We start from the raw sequence: 15,125 nt of genomic DNA, 5'->3' as shown, positions 1-15,125 counted from the left end.
CCCCCCCCAAAACCCAAGAAGTGTCAAAACCCTTCTATGTTTAACCAGAACTTCAGCAGTTACTCAGCCAACAGAAGCTGCAAGAGTTTAACATCCTTTTTGGCCACATCTTTTCTGTCTCATGGCAATCCCTGGATGTTTCCTTGGATAATTAAGTCATCATATCTTGCCTTTGTTAAGGAAACACATTTGCAACAATAGGGTACATTATGGGGGTCTTCTTACTAATCGTTGATGACAGCAATGGTGAGACAGAAATTTTTTGTGCTGCTCCTTGCCCACTGGACCAAAAAGTAAAATTTTGCACCAAATGGAGGAGGCAGCACTTTCAGTTAATTCACTGGAAACTGATGGGATTTGTTCACAGCAAAAGTGGACTGGGCTTACATCTTCTGTTTGCCTTCAAGGTGTAATTACTTGAATGTGAAAAGTCTGAGCACTCATGAAATTATGGCTCTGCTGGATGGAAAGCTCTTCTCTGAGTGGATAGTTGGGGGAGATGGTCTCCAGGGGGAGGCTCAAGTTGCTGTGCTTTACTTGTTACTGTCAAAGGAGGGCCCTGCACTCTATGAATTATTTAAAGAGAGGTTGAAACCTCTGCCAAACTCATACTGGTTACAAACCCTTCAGATACCTTTGTATTCTACCCAAAAGAGATGCACTGAAGCACCATCATTGAAAGTAAGGCATTTTTGGAAACTTCCTGCCCTCAGACCCACTCCAAGACTCAGCACTTCTAAGTAGCTGCATATTTTTAAGGTAGAGGGGACTGCAGTTGTCATATCATGAACAACTACTGCAGAAGTACATACAGCTGCAGTGAGAAAATTTATATGCATACCAGACACTGAATTGCACTGCAGATCCCTTGGAACCAGGAGAAACACATCTCGGTGAGTCTACAGGAGACAACCATGACAGCAGCAGCTTTCTTTTAAACACTAGTATGGCATAGCCATGCTTGACTATAGGAATAAAGCTGTGGTACAAGGTTAATTATTCTAGGTGCTGTACAAAACTGCCATGGGTGCCCTGCTCTTCTTCCTCCTCAGCATGGGCCAGACAGGTGCCAATACAAGGCTTTGAGTAGTAGGCACATCCCTATTTTCATAAGTACATGAGTGAGCACAAGAACTGGCACTTGATTAAGATTTATTTCAGAAAGACCTTTTCATAAGGAAAGGTCACCTGTGGCAAGGGTTATGCAGCTCAATCATCTGAGGGCTTCTCTGCACCACATATAAATTAATCTTCACTTCATCGCAAATGCTAAAATGATTTGTCCCTCTTAAAAGTATATTGATAAATGTGTGGGAGTACTGAGAGCTTCAGTGACTCCCAGAATCATAACATGAATTTAATTAGATCTCCTCTCCTTAGCCAAGTCTCCAAAGACTCTATTTAGCAAGAAGAAAAAATATATTACATTAAAAAAACCATCACATCTTTTAAATACAACAAAACTGTTAAAAGATAGAATTCCAACATGCTGTGATAAGATTTATATCTCCAGTACTTCACTGCAGGATTGCAATGGGGAAGTCAGTGCATAAACTGCAAATCATTCCTGTGCCCTTCTTCATGTACACAGAGTGCAGTATAAACATTAAATTCATTAGTTTACATATGTGCTTACAAAGTAGGCAGCAAAATTTCTAGAAATTATTGTATTTGGGTGAGGGCAGAATTAGAGAAGCTATTTAGCAGCTGCTATTAATCCGAATAAATAGATGATCATTACGTTGCAAATCTCTTGATGTTCACTGCTGCTGTGGCAATGGAGGGCAGGCCCTGTCACTCAGTAAAGCTACTGTCAGTAGCTTTTTACACCCCATATTATTTAACTGTCTTAGTGATGAGATGGGCATTTCCACCAGGAAGGATAGATAGCATCACACCAACTTTTGCAGTTCATTTGACTGTACCCAAACCTAGAAGACAGGCAGCATAATGCTTGAAAGAGGTGTAAGACAGCCCGGAGAGAGAATCCAGTTGAGCAGTTTGACATCAGGCTCATTAATCAATATTCAAAACACAAACAAGGGTACACTTTGAAAACTATTCTCTATTGTACAGATTTCTGCATATCCCTGCAGTCCTAATTTGCTGTAAAACTGATGACAAGGTATGGCAAGACTTGGAAACACTTTGGAAGATTTTTCTTCTGATTTACATGGACTTGCCCAGCCCTGATAGACTTGTTCTCACCAGCCAGGAGAGAAAACACCTAACTTTAGCTAACAACCAACTCTGCTTTCCTCTTCCATGGCAGAAACCAGTACAGGAAATCAGGAACAGGATGGCAACCTGCTTACACCTGGTGCTAAACAGAGCACTAGTAGTAGCAGAGAGCTATTACTAGTAGGGACCTGATTCCTTGTTTCTTTGCTGGTAACAGGATATCTTCGCTTCCTCACGGTTTAAAAAAAAAAAAAAAAAAAAAAAGTAGTGGGGAGTGGGGGGGAGTGAGCAAGCAGAAATCAGCCTATGGATCTTAATGTAAATGCACAAACAGAACTGCCTCATGTAAATCAGGGTGGTTTGCTTTGCTTCTCGTTTTGGCTTCCTGCTGGAGCTTGCTGCTGAAGCTTTCTGGTGAATCAGCACATCCAGCTTTCCCGAGTGACTGTCTGACTTGGAAGGTCACCAACTGGAGCAATTCAAGCTTTCATCACCAAAGAGCAGTGGGAAGATTCAGCTGCAAGACTCTCATGTGAAGCCGAAACACAGAGAGCTGCTAATTCTAACCTCTTGCCCCTACCCTAAGTTTTTGCAACATCAAACCTTGACTGCCATCATCCGGCTTCTCAGAACCTCCTCTCAAATTTGCATCAACTGAAAACTTCATTGATACGTTTTGTCAGAATACACAAATATACAGAAACCAGGAATCCTTGTGGCAACATGCCACTTTCCTCGGGCCATGGAATTCATGGCCAGACAGGCAGACCTAGAGCCTCTCAATGTCCCATTCCCTACAAGGGATGCCTGCTTCATCTGAATGATAAATGTAAAGAGTGCTATAGAAAGAGATCCCCTATACTCAATGCACTTATTTGATAAGCAGCAGACAACAACCCTAGAGAATATTTAATCCTCCCCCGTTAACAGTTTAAATGGGAGAAACTGAGAGGGCCCTGAGTCCAAACAGCTGATAATCCCTTGCAGAAGTGCATTGCACAGTATGACTGACAAGTGACCCATTACCGGTTCAGGCTAGAAACCAGAAATCATGTTTCCCATATTCCCCAAGATTACTCACTGTATTGTGTTTGCCTATTTAGAATGGATTCAGTCAGCTTTTGCCTCTTTGTATTTAATGAATATATACAAAGATATATATATCTTTGCACATATACATACACATTTATATGCAATATTTATTATATATATTTGTGTATGTAAGTGGGCATTTATTTACTTCTAAGCAAAATTAGGCTTAAAGGAGCATCCAGCTGCTGGTTTTTTGCACATTTGCCTGGAAAGAGTCCACCTGAATTCAAAACATAAATTATCTGAAATTGGCTGGAATAAGCAAAATAGGGAAAAAAGAGGGGGAAAAGAAAAGGAAAGAAAAAAAGGCGTATTCTTGGAATATGCAGTTAGAGAATAGTAATTGGAATTATCGAAAATATTGCCATTCTCCTTTACTTGCACACGTGTTTCAATCTGCAAAACTGCTTAATGATTCTGTTAAAGATTTACTTTTAAAAACCCAGGTATAGCTGTGATCATGCTAAAGAAGAACAGCAACAACAAGAGATCATCTTATTGTGAAGACGCCAAATGCTTTACTAGAAAAATGTTTCTATATATACATACATATACATATGTATTGGACTTAGAAAAAAACTGAAAATAATTTATACATCTTAGCTGCTTGGTCATAATGGACAACAAAAACACTCTTGTGATGCCAACTACAATGAACACAATGACAACACTTAAGAAAGCTCATGAAGTCCTGTGCATGGAATGTATCACAGCTGAGACACACACAGTATTAGCACAGAAATAGTTTTCCTGAAGTACAAATACTTCAGTGGCAGGATAAATTCACTCACCCATTAGTCAACCAATGTAAGTATGTTCCACTAAATACATCAAAATAGACTAAAATTCAGTAACTGACCTCTGCATGTGTGTTGTCTAACACATGATTTTGAAAAATGCTTTTAAAATATTTAAAATGTGCAAAATCTTCTGCCTCCTCCCCACCCACCTCTCAATATACAATTGGTTGAGCATTCTGGATTATTTTTGTTCTTACTATTTTCAGGTGTTATTGAGCTTCCAATGATTTCAGAAAGACACTATTAAAGGTTGGGCAGCAGTACTACAGTGCCCTGCCTGTACTAAGGACTCCAGACAGCAAGACTGAGAGAAAAGGCATGGCCACACTTCAAATAGATGCAGTCAAAAATAGTGGTGTCAGCACAGACGGAAGGAAGGCAGGGACGCCCAGGAGGGGTGTTAAGGAGGTGGAGGTGATCAGCAGAATTTGCACATAAAGCAGAAAATGGAATTTGCAGGAACCTGCAGTGGAGCCTGGGAGAGAGAGAAAACACAAAGCAAGAAAAGACAGAATTTGACCCAGTTTGGAAAAAGCATTTCTTCCCTGAAATCCACAAAAAGCTTCAGCCTGTGAAAGAGGAAAGGCAACCAAAATGAAATGTAGCCATATGGTTACTTGGACACAGGTGGATAGTAAAAGTAAATTCCTCAAGCTGCAGCTTTTAAAATAAAATAACACTCATTGGCTGTAATTTCACTGTAAGAAGGAAATTCAATCTTTTCAAAAGTAGGTCAGCATTTCCACACCATGCCCACTCATCTTGGTTTTTATATCAACTCATTACAACTACAGTCCTCAATGTAATCCCCTGTAAATTTCATTTGGATTAAATTCCTTAAGTTCTGGATTCATTTTTTAAAAATAAATTAGTATGTGCTTCATGCAGTCAAGTAATAATTACACAATCAAGTTTGCCCAATAAAAACACGTGAAAGAATGATTGGTCCCAAGAAAACTGTACCTGGTACAAAGCCATGGAAATCTGTGCTGCCAAAACTGCAGCAAGAGATCAAAGTCCATTATAGGCGTCCACAAAGAATTTTGATTACTTTGTATAGTTTACAGAAGTATAAAGTTAAAGTTCATTAATTTATCTTTTCTTAGATATACACTTAAAGGTCAAAATGGATTTATAGAAATGAAATTACTATTCCTAAACTTCAAAAATTAAACATCCTGTTTGAAGATAAAAGACTGGACAGAATAAAAAACAAAAACCAAAACAATGCAAAACAAACCCCAAAACAAACCAAAAAAAAAAAAAAAGAAAAGAAAAAATCTATTTATAGTGAGAGGAATTAAAATTAGTTTAAGAGTGCATATTTCACGGTATTACTAATACTGCCTTCGCTTTAAAAAATACATACATGTAAATTTGGGTATTTCACAACTTGAATTGCATGTAGAAATATCAAACAAACTCTTTCTACAGTAATCTGACAAACAATTCTTAAATTACTCAAATCTAATCTTAAAGCTTCTTCTAAATATCAATATCTACATATACAGGGCTTGCAGGCAATTGCAAGCCACTGCAGCCCTCCCTTTTTCCTCATTATTTCACTACTTGTAAACAGAATGGAAAATTTCACAAAACATATCATTTAGGAGCAGCAAAAAGATTTGTTTTGTTCCTCATAGTAGGGATTCCCACATACTATGAGGAACAAAACAAATCTTTAACAAAGGCAAGGTTAGTGGAAAAAATGTACACGGTTCTGAAAAGGAAATCTAATTCCATTGCATTCCAGAGTTCTGGCTGGTTGTTTTTCAGAATGAAAACATCCCTACCTTTTCAGTTGTTGTTTTGCCTTTTTTTTTCTTTTTTTTTTTTTTTTTTTTTTTTTTTTTTTTTTTTTTTTTTTTTTTTTTTTTTTTTTACTTTTAGCTACTGAATAGATTTTCTAATATTTGAGGTGAAAGGACTTTTCAGCAATTGTTCAGGCTGGTCTCCAAAGGCAATGCAATATTCCAAAAAGTTATCTTTTATATTCAGCCTTCACTGCATTCAGCAGATAAAAGGAGCCTTAGACAAGCACAACACAAGAAAAGACATACAACATTTAAAAAAAAATGTAATCAAACTAGTGCTTGCCAATATTCTTGAACCTGTAAATGTCACAGATAACAGTTTGTAGAATTATAATTCTTTAGACATGGGGCAGGTTGGCTGCTGAAACACTAATTAAAGTACAGCAGTTCAAGCCACTCCTGCTGTGGGGGCTGGACCAGCAGCCGATTATTCCTGCTGAGACTGCAGCAGTATATTTCTAACTTGCTTCCAATGAGGCTCCTCCCTCAAGTATTGCAGGAAATTTATAGAAAAGAATCTCTATCCCACAGAGAGGCTAAACACATTGTTACACCTGGATGTAGTGCCTTTTTGAACTGCAGGAATTCAGTCAGGTGTCACATTAGCTGCATTCTTTCATATCTATATCAACATTAGTTAATTTCCCTCACATCAAAGGCTACTTCTTAAATTTCAGTTTAGCTGGTAGGTAAATATTGAGAACAAGAAAGAGACCCCCAGCACTGAGTCTGGCTTCCCTGCCTTTCACTGAGTGGAAATAGCTGACCCAAACTTACAAGCAAGAATCATTATCTCAAGCATGAATTTGAAAAGCACAGAAGCAAAACTCAAACTACATTGAATTCCAGAGATTACTGCTGTACTGTGTGTACATTGCTCCCTTGAAGTAACCCGCCTTTCTGAAATTTGGGTTCCTAAACAAAATTTCAGGTATGATTGCTGAAATGCAGATATGAGGTGAAGATTAGAGCACTTCCTACAGCACTGTGTAAGAAATACCCTGTAGAAAATATAGTCACCATTTGTTCTTTTTCCTTTAGCCTCTCTAATATGTTGGGTCAGACCACAAATTGGAATAGCTGTATTCCTAAAACAGCATGAGAATTCTCAGCAAGAAACCCAATTTCTTTCCTGCCAAGTCGGAAAAAATTTTTCACTTAAACTTGCCTGAAACTGAACTTATAATAGTGGGGGGTTCACCTTTCAACACGAAGCTATTGCAGTCCAAAAGACCCAGAAACTGATTTTGAATATTTTATTTGGAAATTAGTTTTCCTTGAGAATGCTCTTTCCTTTTCAGGGACTGGAGAGTTCTTGGCTACCCACGTCTAAGCAGTTTAGTGAAATGAGGACAGCAAAGAAAAGAAGGTAGAAAAGTGAACCAAGAGAAGCCATGCATGTTTTTGTCCTTGCTACTGAACAAGTTTGCCCCTTTGGACACACTGGGGCAAATCTTCTAACTCATGTGCTAACACTACCCGTGCAAGATGCAGACTGGCAGTCTCAAGCACTTTCTCACAGTCACTGATGTTGTGCCCAGATATGGCGTGACTGGCCCTCACTAAGTCCCACACAAAGCCTGACAACTGAAACTATCCAGTGAACTCACCCCTCCTGGGAATACATATGCCTTATTTAAAGCAACCCCTCTTTCAAGCATTTGAACCCCTATCTCATAAGCAGCACTTTTCCCCCCTCCTCCTCTTAAAAGATACTAATGAAGAATAAACATTATTTACTTAAACTTCATGAAGACTGCATGCAAGGAGAAAAGAGTGCTGAGCAGTAAAAGCTTTGTAAAATGTTCTGTGTTACAAGTCTTTTCTTCCTGGGCCATTGCAGAATTACCTGCCTGGTGACATATTCCTTCATCAGGAAGTGTTTCGTACAGTCTGTACCATAAGCAGGTGTCAACACCATTGATTACTGTTCTTCATCTGTTCTTCTGGACAATCTCCAGATGCAGGAGGCAGACTGGACTTAACTCTAAATGACAACATGTGGCAGTATGGACATCCTCACTTGTTGACTCTGGTTCTCCTGGTTGAGGGAAGGGAAGCAGTGTGGAGGCTGTGGGCTTCCAACAGCTTGCTCTGTACATAGGAAAGTTACCATTTGAAATCAAGACAGTGAAAAATTAATGGTTGTTTCTGTCTGCACATTTAAATCTAGCTTTGAACAAACTTTACAACCAGCAAGTTTAGGTTTAGTCATTTTCTGGATTCTGAAAGCTCTTGTGTCCATGTGTATCCTTAATAGCCCTCTTTTTGGCAAGTTACACAGTTTTCTCCTTGGAGGTTTGTGTTGTGCTGAATCATCAATTCCTGTGCAGTGTCTTCTCTGAAATAAATTGCTTTTGCCAAGAAGTTTATGTTCAGTGCCAGCCCACGATCCCTTAGCACAAGACAACAACAAAAAAATTTAATATACGTCAGATTCAAAAGTTATTGGGCTGTTATTAGGTACTAAATATGTTTTCTTCTTTAAACCTGGTGGGACAGACATTTCTAATCATAAATTATAAGACTGAAAGCCAGAAAATGCAAAAGAATTTGGAGGAATGCATAATATTTTGCCAAAGATCCCTAAATTAACACGTTTTATAACATTTTGTGTATTCTGATCATATTTACATATATTCTCAAAAGATAAATTGAAATAGCTGATTTTCCATAATAGAGAGCTCTTTTAATCTGCTGCTTCTTATTATTTTTGTCAGTCAGAAAACCTGACTTGCCATTATCATAACAATTACCTGCAGACTTAACACCTCGTTGTAATTTTATTGCATTAACAAAGCTACAGAGGAAAGATGAAGCTGCAGCAGAGAGACTCTGTAACTACTTATAAAACAGAAAAAAATTCTTGAAGAAGTGAAGAAGGCATATATTCTGGTGCAGGCTTTGCCAGTGGGGGTTATTTACATCAGAGTGATAGAGTTCGCAGTCCTGCCAGGCCTGGCATCCAAATGTCAACTTACTGCAAGCACAGGGGAGGTTTCAAGTCAGGTCCTGTCTTCCAAAACTTTAAGACCAGCTCTTCCAGCTTCAGTTCTGATGGCTGGGAAAGACCTAAGCAGGTGTAGATCTTCCTTAAATGTTGGATTTCTTCCAAATGCACAGGGGAAAAAACGCTGCATCAGTCCTCAGCTAACCTACAGATGCCATGGAACCCTCCCTACCACCCACCCTGGTGCCAGGCACAAAGTGGGCAGGAAGCTGGGATCACCACACCTTCCTTCTCAGAGACACATGCACACCATGCAGGACTGCAGTGGGTTGTTGACTGCCGGTACTCTCTAGGTTGCTCCATCACTTACAGTCCATCAACAGTGTTGGGGAGAAGCTGGAGTTACGCTTGACAGAAAAGATTTTTGGATTGAGATGAGGACAGAGGGATCCCTTACCAATTAATAACATGGCCAAAACTGACTTGGCTTGGGGAAATTAATTTTTATTGTTGCCAATTAATAACCAGGTGGAAACTGGAAAGAAAAATCTTATATCAGGACATGTTTTAATCACATTATCTTCAAGCTTGAATAGGAAACTTGAGCCTTTCTGGTGTATTCATTAAAGTGGCTTTTACTTTACACTGGTGCGTACAGCCCAAGTCTAAGAACACTAATGCTGCACAAAGCATTGTGTGACAGAAGAGACGGTCTCCCTGTCCACTGGACAGGCAGAACCCACAGAAACACGGATCAAGCAGCCAGTGTGGGGCTGGCTTTAGCCCATGAGCTCTGAAGACAGAAAGTCAGATGGGATATCCCAAACATGTCTCAGAGAAAGAAAAACACTGACAGCAAAACCACCACCACCACCAAAAAACCCCCAATCAACCAAAGCCAGTGGGAGCCTGTGTATTCAATTCTAGAAGTTCTGTGCTTCTGCTGGTCAGCAATAGTTCTGCTCGTTTGTCTTCCCTGCTCTGTTGCTGCTCTTTCTGGTTTTGGTGCTTTATAACTGGACTGCCAGAGACCATGGAATTTGAAAACTGAATGTTTTGTGCTGCTTGTGTGAGATGGAAGGCAGCAGGCACAACAAAGGCTTATGTGGCTGGTAAGATGGGAGGCCCTGGGAAGGATTCTGTGAAGCAGAGAAATGTTACAAGACAAGAAGAACAGAATTTACTGAATCAAATGCCTCTCATGGTAAAAGCTGTGGCCTGTGTCTGTTTTCACTCTCTGAGTTTTGTTTGGCCATAGTTGCAGCAGTGCATTGCGAGCGCCTGACCTGGCTGAGCTCATCTGGCCTTCGAACCACTGGGGGAAAAGCTGCAGAAGGGACCAGGAGTGACTCCCAGCCACTCGTGTCACCTAACGTGGGGGCTCCCTTGGCCAATGGCAGTGCTACCCTTCAGCACAAGGACCTCTGGCACCATCTTCAGCATCTTCAATTCAAAGTAAAGGGGAAGCCTCTTGCAAAGCCTTCCTCCAGCTTCATCTTTAGAAGCTTTCGTGTCAGCAGGGACTCTCACGTCTGGAGCTATGGAGGTTAACAAGTCTGAGCTTACAGTCTGATGGTTTGACTGGCTTCCCCGCATTCCCTCCTGAAAAGCATTTATGTAATTGGGAATTTTGCATGGTCACATCTTCTCTAGATCTTCCTGTAATATAAAGATAGAAGTTTTGACTTCCAGAGCTAAATGAAGCCCCCTTCCTTAGCTAAATGAAGCTAAATGCAGTACTTTCTGCATCAAATACAAGACCAACTTCCAAATGTGAAGCTCTTTCTTTCCCGCATCAGATGTGGAGCAATGAACTATACAAAAAACCTATTTTTTGTAGGAAAGACTTTCTGTGTTTCAGTTCAATGGACTCCATCAAGTCCATACTCCCCTGTCCATAGTCACTCTGAAGGATTGCAGGTGCAAACTATGATATTCCTCCCAGAAGTTTCCTTCTTCAGCACTCTGTGATGAACATCACCAGCTCACCAGTGACATCAGCACTCTGACTCAAATATTCTCACACCTGCTCTACTTGGGCCTTAAACTTTTTACAGACCCCAGCTTTTTCCATACAATGTTTTCTTTGCAGTATTCCCTATTAATTAAAGGATGTAACTTTTTCTTCTTTTTCCTCTTCCCCCACCACATTTTTAAAATATGTTCTTTAGTAAATTTAATAAAAATGTACCTTCAGCCACCTTCCTTCTCAGAGCTACTGCTGTATATTCTGTTCCATGTTGCCTTTTCTGCTTTTCTTGAAATTCCAATTTTTACCGTTCTGTAATTTGACAGCTCCCAGTGCAACTAAACCTACAAAAACTTCAACAGGATGCTAAGGAGCCCTTCTCAATAACCATGATCACAGACCATTTTGGTAATTAACCACAGACATCTTCAGGCAAGTGTACACTGAATTGTTTTCATGAAAGTGTCACCCCTACTCAGTCCTTGAAATTAGGGAACTCTTTTTCCAAAGTATGAAATTATTGTTTTCAGGGAGAAGATTTCAGAACTTCTAGTCTATTAACATCTTTCATCTTTTCTTTCAATTCTCTACACCATCCACTGATCAAGCCAGTGTTTAATTGGTGATGCTAGAGAAAGGCTGCAATTTCCATTTTCAAAGGACTGAGGCTTTTTAGCTGTCAGAGGTGATCTGTAATCCAGGATAATGAATCTCATCTAATCTGTGTCAGTTTGTACTCCCCTACATAATGAACTCAGCACAGTAGTGTATTAGATGTTTGGAAATAAATTATTTCTTTCATCTTCTCCCTATCATACTTCAAACTTCAAGCACAGCATACTCCAATGACATACCTGAAGGTTGTCATTTTCAAACTCCACTGGAATGTAAAATAGAATTGCAGTTAAGTAGTATTTAAGACATAGCCTATATAGGATTTACATTTTTAAAATATGTTCTTAAGAAGGTTCTGTGTGTACCGTCAGAGAGTGACTTAAAACAAGCAGTGAATTATGTCCGTGTGCTGGTTCATGCTCTTTTAAGCCCTAAGTGGATGACAGCCATGCAGATCAGCTGTCCATGCCAGCAAGTGGCTACTGTGTGCCCTGCACAGCAGAGGCCCCCTGCAGGCACAGCTCCAGCATCCACATCAGCCACAGCCTGGGAAAACAGCTGTGGTTCACCAGCAGGGAGGAAGGTTTGGACATGGAACTTCAAAGATCTCCTGTTGTCAGACAGGCATGTTCTTCTGTGTCCCTCAACATCACTTTGTGTATCCACATCTCTCTTTGTGTCCCTGGAACCACCTTTGTGTCCCTGCACTCTCCCTTCTGTCCTCACACATCACATTTTGTCCCTGAACACCCCTTTGTATTCCTGCACACTGCTCTGTATTCCTGGAAACTGCTCTGTGTCCCTGCACATTATTTTGCATTTCTGCAAACTCCTCTGTGTCTCTGCACATGACTTTGTGTTCCTGTGCATCTCTCTGTGTCCCTGCACATAGCTCTATGTCCCTGCAAACCATTCTGTGTCCCTGCACACCCCCTTGTGCCCTGCAGATTGGGTGTCACATTGACATGCAGAACATCCTCCTCTGAATAAGAACCAAGCTGTGAAAGGCATCATGTACTTCTGCCAGCCCTTCCCACAATTTCTTTTCTTGGTGCTTGAAGAGCAAACACCTTTAATGAGATCTCATGTGAAATCCACCCTGCAAACTTAGCTTTACAGGCGTCAAAATTCTGCCTCTGGGCTTGTGCCTGATTTGGCAAAATTTGGCAAAATTTATCCAAAATAGAAAAATACTTTTTTGAAGATTTAACTGAAGATGCACAAGACTCATGGTGATCAATCACCTTCCCGCTAGATGTTTAGTTATGCTTTAACAATATTTTCTGTACAAGTATCTAGTTAATAATATTTTTATCTGGCAAAATGTATAGCACAAACTTTTACCCTATATCAACGCCATATAGAATTTTAGTATTGTCAAGCTCTCTAAAGCTTTGGCTCCAAAAGGGGGGGGGGGGGGGGGAATATAATATAGTTTAAAAGTATTTGATACATCCAGAAAAAAAATTCTTTTGAGGTTTACTATATTGCTGAGAAATTTATCCACATTTTTATTCAGAAGAAATCTTTTCCTTATTCCTCCACTTGAACCCTGGAAAAGAAATTTTTCTCCCCCACTGACTTAATAACAAACCTGTTAGCAATGGCAATTTGTGAATTCTGTTAGGAAACAGATGCTTTTAATAAAACAACACTAATGATTGTTAAACTTTGAATACACTCACAGACCTGAGAAACTGTTGCAAGTACAAGGGTTACAGCAATCTGTGTAGGACTATGTCCTGTCTTCACAAAAGACCAGGTGCTTATGGCTCACAAAATATTAATGATTGTGTCTGAACAGTCCTTGCCTGTTTTTGTATTGCATTTTCTATAACGCTCAAGCATCCAAAAGGTTAGTGCACAATGCAGACTGCAGCCTCAAGGATACTAGAGCCTCTGTCCCACTCTGTCCCTTTCCTCCTGCAGCTTTCTGGTTTTTCCATTCACCCACTGGAGCTATCAGCAGTTCTTTACCCTATTACTCTATTACCCATGATCTGTGTTTCTGTCCCCTGAGCACTTTTGCATTTTGAGAAGATTCTGCACTATTCCAGCAACTCTCACGGTCCTGTCTGGGATCAATTAATAAATCAGGTAGGCAGAACATAAACTAAAATAATTAATATTTAAATTACAGACTTAGACTGTAAAATATTACAACCTTAAACAGTCTACATTTTTCTTTGTTATAAAAAAAATGTGATTCAGACTGATGGAAACTACACTACTACTCAGGAGCAAAAGATATTTAGCTTTAGGAAGCAAGAACAATGAACATAATCTCCATAAAATCTGAGGATCTTATAATCTCCACATAGAGTCATGTGCCTTGATTTTAATCACAGGACACTGGAACATGCACAACATACATGCTTTGGTGCTATTGAGGGTTTAAACCCACTTCCCTGATCTTTCTTCCCCTGCTGAACACACATTGTAAGAAGAAAACTGATTGAGAGATGACATGTCTAACAGCTTACCACACTGAAAACAGTAACACTGACAAAAATCCTAGTTTTTTTGTTTTTCTAGGAAATGATGTTATGCAAATGAAAACAGTAAACAGAACAATCAGAAGGACAACTAAGACGTTTTTCTAGTACTTACAGGGAAGTTTTCAATACAAGCACCACTCTTGCAAACCATTTTCCTAGTGAAGAATAAGTTTAGCACTCTTTGGAGTTTGACAACCTCAAATGCACTCTGCTCCTGCTTGAGACACTGAGAAACCCTCTGTATCTCCTTTCAAAGACAGAGGCCAGAAAGAAAGTTGAGGCAGGACCTAAAGAGTGAAGAGTGGCTTTCAACTATGAATATCTAATCTAGGTCTGAAAAAGAGTTTAGGTCAGAAGTGGGATGTGGTGACGTCATGTGGTTGTATTTGTGGACAATGACTGCACAATGTAGAAAAAATATGTCAGTTAAAGAACAAAGCACACTCAGAGCAACTTAAAGAATCAGAGCTGTCATTCCAGAGTATAGAAAAACTGTGTAACACCTGTATGTCTGTATCTATTTGTCATCCAGATATAAGCAATAAATTTACACCAAAGCAGGTGCTACTGAGACATTTCCACCTGTTATATATTCTTGTTCTTACATGAAGCCAATTATAGTCAAGCAATGTAGAAGCTTTAGGTAACATATTTTAAATTAATTGCTTCATTTCTCCATACTCTAATTTTTGAGGAGGGCTCTTCAAAGCCACCATCAGCCCCACCCAGGAAAAAACCCTGTTACCTGAATAACACGCTGCTATAATGCACTTACTGTAACATCCCTGGATTTACCCTTACAGCTGCATTTAGTTAGAGTGCTTTTTACATCCCTTTTCTTTGCTAAGCCTTTCTATAGCAGCATAAATGCAAAATTTATCTACAGGACAAATTTGCCAGCAGCAAAGGAGTAGGACTGGGTCCTAATTGCAGGGTGCTGAAGTGCAATGTCTATGAAGAGGAGTAATTAAAAGTCTTAAATTTCTGCCTTTGTTGCTCCAAAAGTAAAAAGCAAAATACACCTTCCTTTGGTGTATTTGTAGAAAACCAGTTTTCTAACACAGATTTACTATGTCCTTGAAATAAAAACGACACTCAGGCAAAAACCTCCCAACAACCTGCCCCCCTCCCTCCAACCAAACAACAGAAAAAACAGAAGAGGAAAATTAGAAAGAAAGGAGATACGTATTTCATATACCTCTTAGC

At 39.6% G+C, this 15,125-nt stretch overlaps 1 protein-coding gene across 1 annotated transcript in view; it reads right to left on the bottom strand.

The window, feature by feature from the left end:
* Nucleotides 1–15,125, bottom strand: part of CAMK4 (calcium/calmodulin dependent protein kinase IV) — a 138,111-nt gene that overhangs the window by 80,154 nt on the left and 42,832 nt on the right. The window lies entirely within an intron of this gene.

The sequence above is a fragment of the Onychostruthus taczanowskii genome, unplaced genomic scaffold (genome assembly GCF_017590055.1).
Source record: "Onychostruthus taczanowskii isolate IOZ18803 unplaced genomic scaffold, ASM1759005v1 scaffold158, whole genome shotgun sequence".
Taxonomy (NCBI): Eukaryota; Metazoa; Chordata; class Aves; order Passeriformes; family Passeridae; genus Onychostruthus; species Onychostruthus taczanowskii.
This window is presented reverse-complemented; position numbering and strand designations above follow the sequence as displayed.